Raw genomic sequence first — 15,838 nt, 5'->3', positions numbered from 1 at the left:
ATGGCTCTTCTATTCTAAACATAAAATAATGTCAACCGTAAAAATTCGTCTTTGTTGTAGAAAGGGGAGGAAGGGTGTTTTTCAAAAAAATTTGAAAACAACTGCTCCGAAAACAGAAATTAGTAAACACACATGGCTCTTCTATTCCAAACATAAAATTAATGTCTTGAAAATGATCTAGTTCGCGATTTGTCAATTTATTGAATAAAGTTTCCTTCGAACGATGCAGGAAATCGCGTAAATAGAAAATCGAAGTAAATTGAGCGTTAGAAGGATCTTCGATGCCGAAAATGGAACACAGTACTAAAAGTTACTGGTGGAGAATTATTTTTCGCTGAACGACACGGCTCCCGTCCACGCGATGGCGACAACGTCACACGAACGCCGGTTGATGAGTCTATTATAAAATTAATAACTATAAATCTCTCGTGTCCCAGGGCACGATAGCACGTGGCTGGCCGTTTTTCATGCTCCGGTTAATTATACACGGGTGCAAATTGAGCGGACCGCTGTAACGAGCCTCTCTCTTTTCCTTCAACAGTGGCCTTTGATTTCTCGTTCTCTTCGCTACCGGTCCTGTTGCGGTATCTCGAAACAATATCGGTTTCACCGGTTTTGTCGATCGACAGATACACGCCGATCGGCCTTTCTACGCGATATTATCTCTCGAACGTGGTAATAGACTGCCCGCGAATTCCAACGTCATTTCCATAATCAAGAAAACTTTGTCGCTGACACGTTGAAAAGTTTCAAACGTGGGGTATTTGAATTTCAGGGTCGTGCAACTTGGAAACACCTGCGGTTTAAGATTACGTGAGCCGAAACCTTGAAAAACTTGAAAATACCGTACTTCGAAACATAGTATTTAAAACATCGTACAAACTTTCGAAGCTTTTAATCCTTATATATTTGGTAGTTATACAAGTTTCGTTTTAATATATTGGGCATACGTTTTCAAGATTCCAATCTTTCAGAAAATAGAAACGTCCAAAAATCGAATTTTTGGCTATTCTGGATCAAAATATCTCTGTCGATGTACAATTTCAAAATCAGTTTCTTCGTAATACTCGTCAGCTAAGTGAACAATCCACGTATTCTATCAGGTGACTAGTGAACATCATAGATATATCTGTCAGTGATAGTTGGACGACTATGGTGTCATAGGTCGTTGATTGGGCCAATACTAGGTCTATAATCCGTAGTTGAACCACTAGTTGGATCACTAGGTGTTTGTGCGAGCAAATTTAGACCATTACAAAGTCATAGGTTTCTAGCTGGACCACTTGTGAGTGCATATCTTGATCACCAATGGCTTTAGGATCTCTCTTTGGATCGCTAGTACACTATTGCTGAAAAGTCTTAGGACAGTTACTATACATCACGTGAGTCTGAGAAGAATTATGCAACCGTCGATAAATTTAGAGAACTGTTGTCTCATTTAATGTCTTATAAAATATACAAAAGTATACGATCATATTCTTGTATTTCGGAAAACAAAACAAAAAATAAGACAACATTTGTTAACATTTCTCGTCTCGTCGAGTTTTCTAATCAAAGCTTGTACGAATTTTGTCATCTTTTCTGTCAATTTTCGTAATGATTTTTGTTACAATATTGTTCCATATTTGTCAGAATAAAATTATCCAAAGTTTCTCAATCTTATTGAATGCGCAGCAACAAACATCGTAATTAAAATTATTGAATTATGAAACCAATCGCCGTTTCATCCTACAATTAACATTAAACGATTCCCTATAATTACATTAACCAACAGAAGTAGGTCTATGTCCGTTCGTCTACATCGAGTAATACCGTTCTGTCAAAAACAAGTGTAGTAACTACATATCCCTAAGAGTCCTAATCTAGGATCCCTAGTCCCGTCGCGAGTTCTTGCACTATCGCGTTCACCTATTTAAACTATAACCAATTATCCAACAGCGGTCAACTCGATCCCACTCGGATACATAATAATCGGCAATTTGATCCCGACGATCGTTTTCCACGAAATCGAAGTAACGAGGACCACTCGCGGGCAGAAATTCTCCGAAGAAAAATGATCGCGAGGACGACCGATTTCGTCAAAGCGGATGCAATTTCACGGTGTCCGGTATATATATAGTATATATGTATATCCAGTGGCGTAGGACGCTTCCGCGACGAAATCGCCGAGATTCTGAAAGTCTCCCAAAAATGGTTGCAGCGCAGAAAAGCAAAAAAAAAGAAGAAAACGCAAGTCGAGGCATAGTCGATCGCGGACAGGATTTCTCAGTGTCCGGCTATCTCAGGCGTATAAAGAAAAAGCGATCGTCGTTAACAGAAAAGGAAGCTCGGTGGTGGAGTGGTCTCTCTTGTTTGCGTTTGAGCCCTCTCTCCGTCTCTCTCTCTTTCTCGCGTGTCTCGGGGGCATTAGGAAGAACGCTCACGGCAGCCAGTTTGAATTTCGAACCGTCGGGGGATAATTCCATCGGCAGGGTGTTCTAATTGGCCTCTCATTACCGATGCTCGGCTTGTTTCGGTATACCGAACCGTGAGCGAGGGTCCCAGCAGCGTCGAAGCTAACCGGTGGCCCCGGCCGATTATTGCCAGTTATTATCTACCGCGGGACCGTTCGATTTAATGGCCAATTGTTTCGAACGCCACGCCGTTAATAGAAATTTACTGGTGGTCGCCCGACCGTGTCCTGTTCCACTAGGAAATGACGTAACTAGACGCGACCTACACGCGTTCTGTCGCGAGTTACACGGCCGCTCCTTGACTCGGCGTCTCGCGTCGCCATCACTCGGACAGACCAAGGGGGCAGAGTTCCCGAAACACGGACGAAATACGCGCAATCGATTATTATAGCTACTACGACGAATAACGCGTTACGTATGGAAAGTAATTGGAAATAATAGTAATAGAAAAGAGGTGTAGGTAATATTTGCATTGCTGTCGAAGAGGTTGGAATCACTATGTGAAATAGTCTTTTTGCGGAAAAGGAACACCTGTAAACTGATTAAGATAATTTTATTTATCAGAGAACTAATAAGTAACGCATTTTATATTTGGGATTATTTTTGAGTAGAAACTATCGGGTTGTTCGGAGAGTCGTTTTTTTTTTGGTGAAAATGGGACATGATTTTTTTAGATTGTACAAACATTTAGTAAAATGTTTAATATGTAATTTAATAAAATTATAGATTCTCCATTTTGGGAAACGAAATGACTTTCCGAACAACCTAATATTTCTTTGCAATTTTGAAACAGTATAGGGTTATTCATCTTATTTTAGTGTATCGTTTACGAGAATAATAACAATGTATGACCAATTCTCAATTTATATATTTTGTCGGTTCTAACAACAACCGATTAGAATCTTATATCGTAGCACTGAATGGTTATTAGTTAAACAAAAGAATCGCGAGCCGTTATGTAAGGCGAAAATGAAACATACTTTAAATGGTCGAAGAGTTCAGATCGTTGATTTCAATTGAATGTGTGTCTTATATCGGAGTATTATAGATATAAAGAAATGCTAAAATCGTTAAAAATATAACGTGAGAAAAACAAGCGAATTAAAAGTGTTGTTTAACGCGTTAACAAAACACTGAGCTACACGTTATGTACTTCCTTATTCATCCGGGGTAATTTGTTCGTATCTAAAACGATAACATTTACAGCTTCACAGATTAGAAGTGCAGGCAGTAATAATAGTACTTAACGTCTGATGGATGCATCCATATTCTACTTGAAATTAAAATCTACTGTTAAGAAGGGCAAACCTTTTCTGTACGACCGCGGAGATATATATTTATTTTTAAATCCATACAAAAGATATATAGGCTGAATTAGAATCCTTTGGTTAATTTAATTATAGGAAATATTTTCAGAATGAAACAGTGCACAAGATTATTTAACGAACCAAAGTGTACTCGTTATTTTTTCTTCGATTCTTCAAATTAATCGAGAAGTTTTCGGTTTTCAAGAAAGACCGACAAAAGTGCGATGATCGAGGTTGATTGGCCCGCAACACGAAGCAGGCCAATTTTTACAACAGACCTCTACGTAATTGGCCATCTTTAGGTAGAATAATTATAATAATGCGCCTAATAGAAACAGCTAACGGGATACCTGCCCTCCACGCGAAATAATTTACCGAATTCTATTAAACCTACTTACCCTTCGGCAATTCCGATTGGTTTGATTTAGTTGCGTGCAGTTGACCCACTCCTTCGAATTTCACACAGGCCGTAACAGATTTTGATTTCATCAAAATCCTTGACCTCGATTATAAAAAGTGATCGGTTCTGCCTGGAACGTACCAGTACCAAAAACAATAAAATTAATCTAATATTGTTCTATCTCATAATTGTAATAGATTAATACCCATAAACATCAATTCGTTAGGTAATGCTTCGCAATGACATTTCCATTTCTTGTTTTTCAATTTTTAATTTACCAATACGCATACCTGCTGTGATATTTACAATCGAATTAAGTAAAAGTTAATAACCGAACGAAACACGATAAAATACCTACAAATACTAATTTGCTAGGTAATGCATCGCAATGACATTTCTATTTCTCCTTTTTCAATTTTTAACCTAATTTATCAATACGTATATCTACTGTGATATTCACAATCGAATTAAGTAAAAGTTAATAACCGAACGAAACACGATAAAATACCTACAAATACTAATTAGTTAGGTAACGCATCGCAATGACATTTCCATTTCTCCTTTTTCAATTTTTAACTTAATTTACCAATACGCATACCTGCTGTGATAATCACAATCGAATTAAGTAAAAGTTAATAACCGAACAAAGCACGATAAAATACCTACAAATACTAATTTGCTAGGTAATGCATCGCAATGACATTTCCATTTCTCGTTTTTCAATTTTTAACCTAATTTATCAATACGCATACCTGCTGTGATATTCACAATCGAATTAAGTAAAAGTTAATAACCGAACGAAACACGATAAAATACCTACAAATACGAATTAGTTAGGTAATGCATCGCAATGACATTTCCATTTCTCGTTTTTCAATTTTTAACCTAATTTACCAATACACATACCTACTATGATATTCACAATCGAATTAAGTAAAAGTTAATAACCGAACGAAGCACGATAAAATGCGTGGGGTCGAACGAGACCCCAAAAGTCCTCCCACGGTTAAAAACGCAACCTGAATTCCGGAGGATCTCATTGCAGAAACTTTCGAGAATTCTCCTTCCCTTCGGAAGAACAGCAAAAGCTCGCGCCCCTCTGCGACATTGTATCTTTCCATTGTGCGAGATAATTTTAACAACCCCCAATTTCTCGAAAGGGAGATACACGTTGTGGACTGTAGTCGACAGCTGTTGGACGCATCGCGGCCCTTTTTAATTGAAAAAAAGTCGTCCTGGCGGAGGCTGGAGGTCCAATTTGTTCGATCATCTCGAGCCAGGTCGCGAGAGCGACGAAGATACGAAGACGGGCACGGAAGAAAGGGGGACCATGGGTAGGGGAAGGTGGCCCTGGCAGGTCGGTCCCCGGGCCGGGACAGAAAACCTACTATAGATTACCGGGCCTGTTATTACGAGGAAGAGCGGAGGTTTTTTCGTGACCAAAAATTGGTTTTTAATGCGGGGTTCGTCGCTTTCTTCTGCCCGGAGGGGCCCCCTGTCGGTAATAACTATATTATCGAGCCCTATGACCACGCGCTTCACCATTATACACGACTCGCATTTGCTGTAGCGGTTTATGGGAGCTGGCTCAAGAGGCTCGGAGAGGGTGTTACAATGTGTATCGACTAAAAATATCGCTATATAATTTTGAATGAAACTCTGTGACCTCATCCGAACCTATTTCGCGGATATACGTTATCGCGATCGTCGCTAAACAATTGGAAGAACTCTCTTACAAATTGCCTGAAATTCGTATTCAGGAACATGTAGATTGTGTATTACGGAGCCTTTCGCAAAAGCGTTCTTCTACGAACGAAAGTATTACAAATTTTTGAGTCTATTTCTCTAAACGAAAATAACACCAGGAGCATAGGAAAGGTAGTGAAAAGACAATAGTTCGTGTTTAATCTTTGACGATTGTTCTTCTACGAACGAAAGAATTAAAAATTTTTGATTCTATTTGTCTAAACGAAAATAACGCCAGGAACGTAGGGAAGGTAGTGAAAAGACAATAGTTCGTGTTTAATCTTTGACGATTGTTCTTCTACGAAGACTAGTCGACACAGTCAAAACTAGTCAACAAGTCTAAAATTAACCACTTTCGAATAATCTTGACACTGTACGTAAAATGCATAGAACAACGCGTTAGAATCGAGAACAATGCAAACACCCGTGTTTAAGTTAGATCCTTAACTGCGAAAATCTGTTTCTTTAAATATCTCGAAACGTGGTTTTTGAACTGGTATTGTTCTTCGACGCGCCGATTCAATCGATTCGTGAAACTCTTTCCCAAGATTGAACAACGAATTGTTTGCACCAAGGAACACCGGTGTGCACGTTTCCGGACGAGAGGACATATTCCTTGTTAGGAATACAGCCCCGTTGGACCAAGAAACGCGCTAAGGAGCCACGGCAGTTAAGCAAAGTAGTTAACGTAGATTCTCTCGATTCCCGAGACGGAAGTGAAACAATAAACAGTAAACCAATACAAGATTCAATCCAGAGTGGCTTTCCGTTCTACCATTCGCAAACGTTTAACTATCAACGTACGACTCGATTGCTCAGACTTGTCCGTGCATCAAGTATCGAGGAGCACGCAATCGTAGAAATTAATGAGACCCCGGCGGCTCCTTTCGCTTCTTCAACGTGCTCAAAGCGACCAGTGGGCGAGTTATTGCAACGTTTCTCAATAACGATTGTTTCGCGATCACCGAGCGACCCATTGTTTCCCGATCTGTTTGCCACGATCCTCCTTTCGGTCGGTGATTCCTTTGAACACGGCGCGGGCGTCAGTTGTTCGAGGCGATTTATTATGAGAATTATGAGTGGCCGAGCAACGAGCACCTCTCTCGCGCTCACGGTGCCCCGTGGAACTTTGGGGAGTGCTCGAGGAGGTGCTAGTAAGAGGCGGTACTGCCTCGTAAACCTTAGATTTACTTCTGGCTGGCCGCCATCAAAGTACCACATACCACTACGTAGATCGTAGCTCATGGCTCGGAGAGCCGTCTCGAGATACTTATCGGCGATATTGCCGCGAACAGAGCAATGTTTAAAAACATTGACCGAGAGAAGGAGAGACCGAGCGAACGCGTACTGGTTCCTCTTCGTTTGGAAGAATTCTATGTCCGCTTGGAAGAAGCAACGTTGCGAGTTATTGCTTTCGAGCCCTGGTAACGTTCTTGTTACGAGGTATCCATATTTGCTTCGGATCATCTGAAATTACACCGTTATACTCGGTGATTTATTTAACTTTCCCTTGCAGATTTTTCCGATTGTCGACTTCGTGGGTAAATTTTTTAGACGAATTGTCACTCGTTGCCGGTGATCGTCGGTACGCTCGGAAAATTCTGTTATAGTTTCTTTATTCGTGTGTTTATCAGAGACACTGTCACGATCGAGTGATTCGTAAGTACATCGAGGGTTTAGAAACAATAACTTCGTCGAAAGGATTTTTTTTTCATCCGGAATCGAGTCCTCTATATTTATCATTCGATGCGATACGTTCCAATTGAATGAAGTCTTGCATCGTTGAAAGTCGTTAAATAATTTTTGCAAGCAGAGTTACATCATGAAATATTAACAACTGATATTCTTCAAATCAGTTTCGAGTACTTTCGCAGTAATGTTTAGAAATTACATTTTGAACGTTTTAAATTGCCAAGACTGTTTTCAGTAACAACGATTAACGCTTTAAACGCCACGATGGTCCCTGAAGACCAACGCTTCAAAGTTACATGGATTCACTAAAGCGCTTACAAGATATGAACTCTCGTACTTGCGAACTTTTAAATGGCATTACTCGCGTTAATAATACGATAAAATAACAAGTACATTGACAAATTATCGAATATTTCAATTTTTTACACCTCGAACTAATAACGGAGACATCCTTAAGTACAGAAAACTGAAGTGGCGTTTAACGTGTTAAATAATATTACCGTAGCAACACGTCTACGTCAGTTACGCGTCACGTTGCTTTCGAGATCAACGCGTGGAATAAATTAGTATCCGTCTTATCCCCGATCGAGATGTGCGTGACTATCGGCGAGAGATCCGTATCGTCGATCGGTACAAGAACCGGGAGAAAAGTAGCAGTTTTCGCAGAAAAATTAATTGATCGGGAGTGTCGATGACCTGTGTGGGTAAACCAGATATTTGGTGGTATCCATTCGCGCCAACTCGTTCTTCTGCATCCATTTGGAATGCAACTCAACGATGTAAAATTCTACTCGGTACATTTCACGAATAAATTTTTCCCTCGACGTTGAACCGTACCAATAACATACAACTATTTTTGTTTTCCAACTGTAATATTTCAAAATTTGAATTACGAGAAAAACACTAGTCCGAGTATTTTTAAAACACTACACTTATTACGATAGCTAAAAAAATATTTAAACGTGGAGATATTAGAACAAATATTAATATATCTTAATATTAGAACAAGAATGCTTCCAAATGCATAATCCTTTTAAAATCACAAGCCAAAGAAGCTTTCAATTGAAGACATACTTTCTTCGCCTTTCTAAAATAAAACGATTAGAATAATTGAAGAATTCTCTGTACTGGATAAAGTAAATATTGAGTAAAAATTCTGCAGTATTAACTATGATATTTTTTTATTTCTGATATTTGAATCATTTCACGGAATATTTAATTTCAAATAGAGAAAGTTATGCTCGACTATTTAGCACAAATTATTATTGAAATTTGAACGTAAACTCGTAGACCGTTGGTGTATCAACAATGTAATATATTTTAACGTTAGTTCCTCAATGTTAGATGATTCGCAACAAAAGATTCTATTCGTCGAAAAATGAACTATGCGTTCGCAGAATTCGTACAGACATATTCTTTTATTTTATTTAACGATTTTTTTCGCCACAGTGGAGGAAGAAAGAAATTATACAAGTTCAAGTAGATGAAAATATGTCCTGTAGTAGTAGAGAAAGCAAAGTGAAAAAACGAAGTTCGATGTAATGTCGTGTTGAAACCTAACCCTAGAATTATAATATAATCTGCTAGATAAAAGAAGACAAAAATTAAGTGTTATAGGAAATGAGTAGGATGTTTAAGTGCTGCATATTTAAACGGAGCGTAATATTCTAAGGAATCTACGTCGACTGAAATAGAATTGCAATAGATATCTATGAAACGGAAGCTTGAAATTTAATAGTGCAATGAATGGATGCAGAAAAATTCAAAGAGAAACTAATGATTGAAATATTTCCGGTAAGTAAAAACAGAAGTAAAAATAGAAGTGTTTAAGCAAGGACCTTATAAATGAGGAAGTAGAAGCAAAAAAATAGGCAGTAAAAACAATAGTAAAAACAAGGGAAACGAATGTTTATTACGCTGGAGAAGAGAGGAGAGCTCAGACGAATAACAATTAAATAATTTCTTCTTTTTGTTTTCTTGTTTCACCTAACAGATTATATTTTAAGTCTAGCCAAATAACAGGTATTTATTTGGGAGTGAACGAACCAAGCTGTTAGTTACTAGGTTTGAAATGGAAATACGGTAGAATCTCCATTATTGCAATCTCGATTATTGCATGAGAGCCTCGTTCATTGCAATGCGTTGACAAGCGGAGGGGATGGTCACTTAGCAACCGGTAAAGTTAGAGGGGGAAGTAACTGGTAGTAGCGACCATAGGTAGTAGTGACCATAGGTTTTATTGAATCGGTTACCATGATTATTACATGAACCTCGATCATGGCAGAGATTTTCAGCTCCGTCCTCCTGCAATAATTGAGTTTCTGTTGTAGTACCGAGCCGAGTAATACGTTTCGAAGATATTATAAAGGTTCAAATTGTTCAATAGGTGAGTAAGCAATAACAAGCTAATAGAGAAGAGTTTCATCGACTAACTCTTTTCTCATGGGAAACTGTTCATCCATATTTATAATCTTGAATCGACACATGGATATAATTTTTCTCAAACCGATTTTCAAGACAAGAACCTCCAAAAACCGTTTAACTGTTATACCGATCGAAAGTATAAACCACTTTTGTTGATTCTTCGAGATAACCAAATATTCAAGAGGACTTTGCTCCAAAACACACACTGGATGTTCTTGCACTGTGGAATTCGATTTTATCATAATTGTTTATTCGTACTCGAAAGGAAAAACCCGAAATATTTATCGAGATCGTTGATTTGTTAAAACCAAACCGATAAAAATTGCAAGAATACTAGCAGAAGATTCGCTCACTGTTATATTTATCACATATCGTCGGAATAATTCTATTCACGGAATATAGATCTTATCGGATATGAAATTTTGTCAAGAAAAGTGTCTTCTTGAAAAGCGCTAGTACATCGAAACTAAAACATCGAAATATCGTTACCAATATCGTCGAAATCTTTCTCTATTTTCTGTCAACGATCTCATCTCTTACAATTAGTGCCCAACAAGAGGTCATCCTCTGTTCCGTTAAATTTGAAACGCATCAATTCCATTGCATCTTGAACAATTTAATTCTTCTTGTCAAGGATTCGCGAATAACAGTCTGCGAAAGATCCGTATCGTGCGAATACGTCCACGAATACGATCGGGGATCGATTTTGGCAGAAAAGTGAATTCCAAACGAGCCGCCTGTGGGATCCCGATCTCTCTCGTCCCTCGAACGCACGAGAGTGTGTAACACACAGTGGGGTCATGATCGGACGGAGCGTGTTCCTTCGCTGGCACGGATATCTGGCATCTTCGCCGAAAATTTCCTAATAAAATTTGTTCCCGTCAGTTAGCTCCAGTCCGCTGCCAAAAGCGCCTATTAATTTTTTATCTCGCATCTTCGATTCTACTTTCCCCTCCCCGACCCTATGCGGTTTTCAATATGTAACGTGGCCATAAAACGAACGGAGTCTGTTTTTTATTCCACAGTGTAAGAACATCCAGTGCGTGCATTGGAACAAAATCTCGGTTTATAATCTCTGGTTTATAATCTCGGTTGGTATCACAATTAAACTATTTTTGGAGATTCTTGCTTGAAAATATATAGGCTGCCAAAAGCGTCTACTAATTTTCTATCTAACATTTGCGTTTCTATAATACTTTCTCTTCTCTGGCCCTGTACAGTTTTCAATATGCGACGTGACCATAAAATGGACAAAGTCATTTTTTTATTTCATAGTGCAAGAACACTCAGTGTGTGCTTTAGAACAAAGTCTTCCAGAATACTTAGTTATCTCGAAGAATCAAGAAAAGTGGTTTACAATCTCGGTTGGTATCACAATTAAACTGTTTTTGGAGATTCTTGCTTGAAAATATATAGGCTGCCAAAAGCGTCTACTAATTTTCTATCTAACATTTGCGTTTCTATAATACTTTCTCTTCTCTGGCCCTGTACAGTTTTCAATATGCGACGTGACCATTAAATGGACAAAGTCATTTTTTTATTTCATAGTACAAGAACACTCAGTGTGTGCTTTAGAACAAAATCTTCCAGAATACTTAGTTATCTCGAAGAATCGACAAAAATGGTTTATACTCTAAATTGGCATCACAATCGAACTGTTTTTGGAGGCTCTTGCTCGAAAATCGGCATGAGAAAAATTATATCCATGCGTTGATTCGAGATTGTGAACACGGATGAGTAGTTTTCCACGAGAAAGATGTCGGTTCGGGATCACGAAAGCGTCTCTCTTCTCCACTTTCCATTAACCGTGTGTACACATACATAAATCGATGCGCGTATCGTGCTCCTGTTCGAGGGATCTTGTTCAGAAACCGCGTATTAAGTTGTTGCTCGCGCATCGAGAGACGATAACTTCTCGCTGTCCGGTGTTTCCGCGAAGTCTCGAAATCCAACGAGCTTCGCGCGAATTTTGCCCGACGATGGATATGGGCCAGTTACACCCAACACCTGCTAATTCTTCGATGTATCGGTTTCTGGGAATAGCTACCGCCCGTTCGCGAGAGGACGCTTAATGGCCGCGGAACGAGCGATACGCTTCCGTCGATCCAGATCATTAATGACTCTCAACTCCCGGTACGCTTTCGAGGGAATCGCGGTTAGGAGAAAGGCGGCTTTTTTTACCATTTTTTTGCGGCGTATGCCAGGACGTCCTGGCGTTCATGGGATCCGCTTCGAGGATCGAACACCTGACTCTTTTACGTATAGAGAGTTTGCGAATAGAAATTACCGATAATTTAAGTCTTGTTGATCGAATTTATACATTTTTCGATCCGCAAATTTAGTAAGTTTAGCGAGAGAGGTGTTAAGAAATAAAGTACACAAGATAAAAACGAATCGTGAGAATCAAATTTAACAAATACGAACGGTGATATTATTGTCCTGTTCGTAGTTTAAATTCAACGATACGTCATTTATTCGTAATTTCGAAGATGTCTTGAAAACGATCCATCACTTTTAGCATTTTATTATAATTTTCAGAACATTTACTTCATTTTTGAAGATGACACTTAGCTTGCGGATCGAAGCGTAAAGTGCAGAAGCTTGCAGGTTTATAAATACTTCCAAGCTTTGTAAATTACTAAATTTATCACAGCCCGCCGTCAATTGTAAGTTATTAAATTTAACACACTTTCTCTGTATTGAACGAGAAATTTTGTTGAAACCCGAATAGAATACGTCGAAAAACACGTGTCGAGTTGATTTCTCATCTGGTGCTATTTTTACGATTAAGTAACGGGATTGTGAAGTACATTTACAAAAACTTAATGCGGAGATATCTTACCTCAATGACTCGAGGAGTATACATTTTACCCGACAAGTATAGCTATATATCATTAAGTAGACATCTTCGCAATCATCCTATCCAATTTCAAAAAATTGCCACACGTCCAAACAGTAGAAAGTATCGCGCGGTAGCTTCTAACTGTTCGGAAAAGTACTTAGCAATTTCATATCAATTAATTCGCCATAATTCTCCGTTAAGAAACGTTCCTAAGAAAAGTCATGTTCCTTACTTTCATACCAGAATCATTATTATACATGTATCGTACACACTGTCTATGATTATACGCGACATTTACAAATGGATCTGACATTAACCGAACAAAACTTACATTATGCAAATGGCGAATCTATTAAATCATTCTATCGTATACGTTGCATTTCCCTCGGCGATTCGTCTAGAAAAATAAAGTCACGAAGTGTATATAGTTAACATTTTTCCTCGTTTGCATGATCACGGCAAAAAGCGGGCTGCCAATCGACTATCACTCAATTATACCCGGCACCTGCTGAGGCATAAGAATCGCAATTTCCAAGAACGGCTACTGTTTATAGCATCATTACGTAAAAACTTAATTCGAGTCGGCGATCACGACAGGAAAAGATGCTGCATACGCAGCGACCGATAATTCAATACACTTGCCACGAGCAAACCGATGGTATTTTAAATAAAATTTTTTGTCTCACTCGTCAAAATATTCTTCGACGATTCTAAACCGGAGCGGAGTTTAAAATAATAATAATAATAATAGTGAAACATCTTTATTAGACCGTGCAAGAAATAAAACGATACAAAAAGCGAGATTCAACTACGCTACTATTAAGCCTAACCTGTAATGGTAAAGAGAAAAAGAGAAAGACGACGTGCAAAGTTGAAGATTCGCGAACTGACGTGAAAACTAAGTTGAATTAAAACGAGGTAAAGTTTACGATGAAGGACTCGGTTGCATGCTTAAAGGGCAAAGTAATGAGAAGTGAAAGACTGTAATGGAGAAAAGGGATTCATTATATTAATTATGTCGATGTTCTACTTTCGTAAGACAGGTACGGAAAACTTTGATATAAATTAGCGTACTCTATCTGTGAATGAAAGTATTATCTTAACAAAGAGATTTCATGAGCGATGTTTAGTTTAGTAGCTTTCGGGTGCCTATGTTTTGCTATTAATTAAATTCGAAATGTTGCAACTAAGTTGACAAAGCCGAACTTTGGCCTTTCCAAATTTTTACGTTCCGGGAAATATTTAAATACTGTAACCGAACATCTATTTTTCTAACTTTAATATTTCCGATACCTCCCTAATGGAGTTTCCTAAGTATTCGAATACTTACTTTTAACAATCTTATTTAAATATAGCAGAATAGTTACATATATCATTCTGATCTCTTCGTACGAAAATTGTTTAGGCATTGTTGATCAATTTCTGACAGATCAGAGAGACCTTGATATTCGTATTTCTTTGATACTGTAACTATTTGCATGTTCTCAACTGTTCTGACACGCGAGACTCGCAATAAATCAAAGTCCTATCACGAAATTCTTCGAATCTCTTATCCAGAAGTATTTTAGTCTGCTTATGCAAACTATTTCGAAGTAAATGCTTCGATTATAAAATTTCAAAAAGATCGAATTTCGAGGATACATAAACCGAGTTCGTTTAGAGAAAACTATAGACATTGAACTTCAAGATTCACTGAAGTGCTCCAACGTTTCACAGTGATACATCAAAATGTCATGAAAATTTAATTGAATAATTTTATATAGACTCGAGTATTTTTTATTAACTCTGTTATGTACCGATCGATAATATGTTAATTGAAAAAATTCTCGATTAGTCTTTCCAGAGGTGGTCATTAATTTGATAAGTATAGAATGAATTCAACGCTTCGATACATGTTCAAGTTCTCTTTAAGTATGAAAGTAAGTTTATAAAAACCACGTATTCAGATGGAGTAACTTGTCTCGCAAGTATCCTAGTTATTGTACTTAATAAGATAAAGTTGATGTGTAAAGAAGAAACTCTTCTAAAAACTGCAATTGTTTTCTTAACGATCTATTATCATTAGGTCGTAACTTTACGATCGATTAACATCCATGTTTAATGCGAAACAAAAACTTACGCCTAATCGTTTTTAGATTCTCTGACCTTTTATACGCAACGTACTCCGAATAACGTTTAAAATTTCATCGTGTTCAAGTAATCAACATGAATAAACAACCGCTTGATAAACCGAAATATTTACAAACGTGAAGTATGCAGCACAGAATTATTCTCTAATTTATTTAGAAAACAATTCAATCGAAACAATTATTCTAAAAGTAACATCTCCTTAACAATCGATACAACACTGACTCCAACGTTACGTGTTTTGTTATCCGTATTTACTACAGAATAAAACCATGCTTAATCGTTTCAAGATTTTCTGTCATTATTCGCGCGAAATAATTCGATCGAAGCGTACGATTCAATTTTAAAATACACGCGTCTTCAATTTCTGTAAATGATATGAAACGATCGAACGATTGATCTTCGAATCGTTTTTTTCACCATCCTGCGGATGTGACCTGTACTCGGATCCAAAAAGCAGCTCGATTTTCACAACGCGCGAGTCAAACGTTCGGATTCGATTACTCGAAACGAATTTCTCCCTTCACCCCAAACGAGGAGTCGTTTCTCCGGACATGGTCGTTGCTGAGGTCGCGGCCTTATCCATCGTTGAGATCTACGCCGGAGCTATATTAATTTAAACGAAATTACTACTCGGTTGCGGGCGTCCTTCTTCGTACGACAGAACAGGCCACGTTCGACGCAACCTACGAAACGGGGAAGGGCCGAGGGCCCCGAAGAGAGAAAGAAGAACGAACGAACGAACGAACGAACGAACGCCAGGGCCCAGGCATTTAATCTGGTCCGGCGTGGGTGGGGCACGGATTCGAGGGAGCGAGAAAATACGGAGCAGAAGGAAAGAAAGCTG

The sequence above is a fragment of the Ptiloglossa arizonensis genome, chromosome 7 (assembly GCF_051014685.1).
Source record: "Ptiloglossa arizonensis isolate GNS036 chromosome 7, iyPtiAriz1_principal, whole genome shotgun sequence".
Classification (NCBI taxonomy): Eukaryota; Metazoa; Arthropoda; class Insecta; order Hymenoptera; family Colletidae; genus Ptiloglossa; species Ptiloglossa arizonensis.
The sequence above is the reverse complement of the archived record's forward strand: the minus strand, read 5'-3'. Positions refer to the sequence as shown.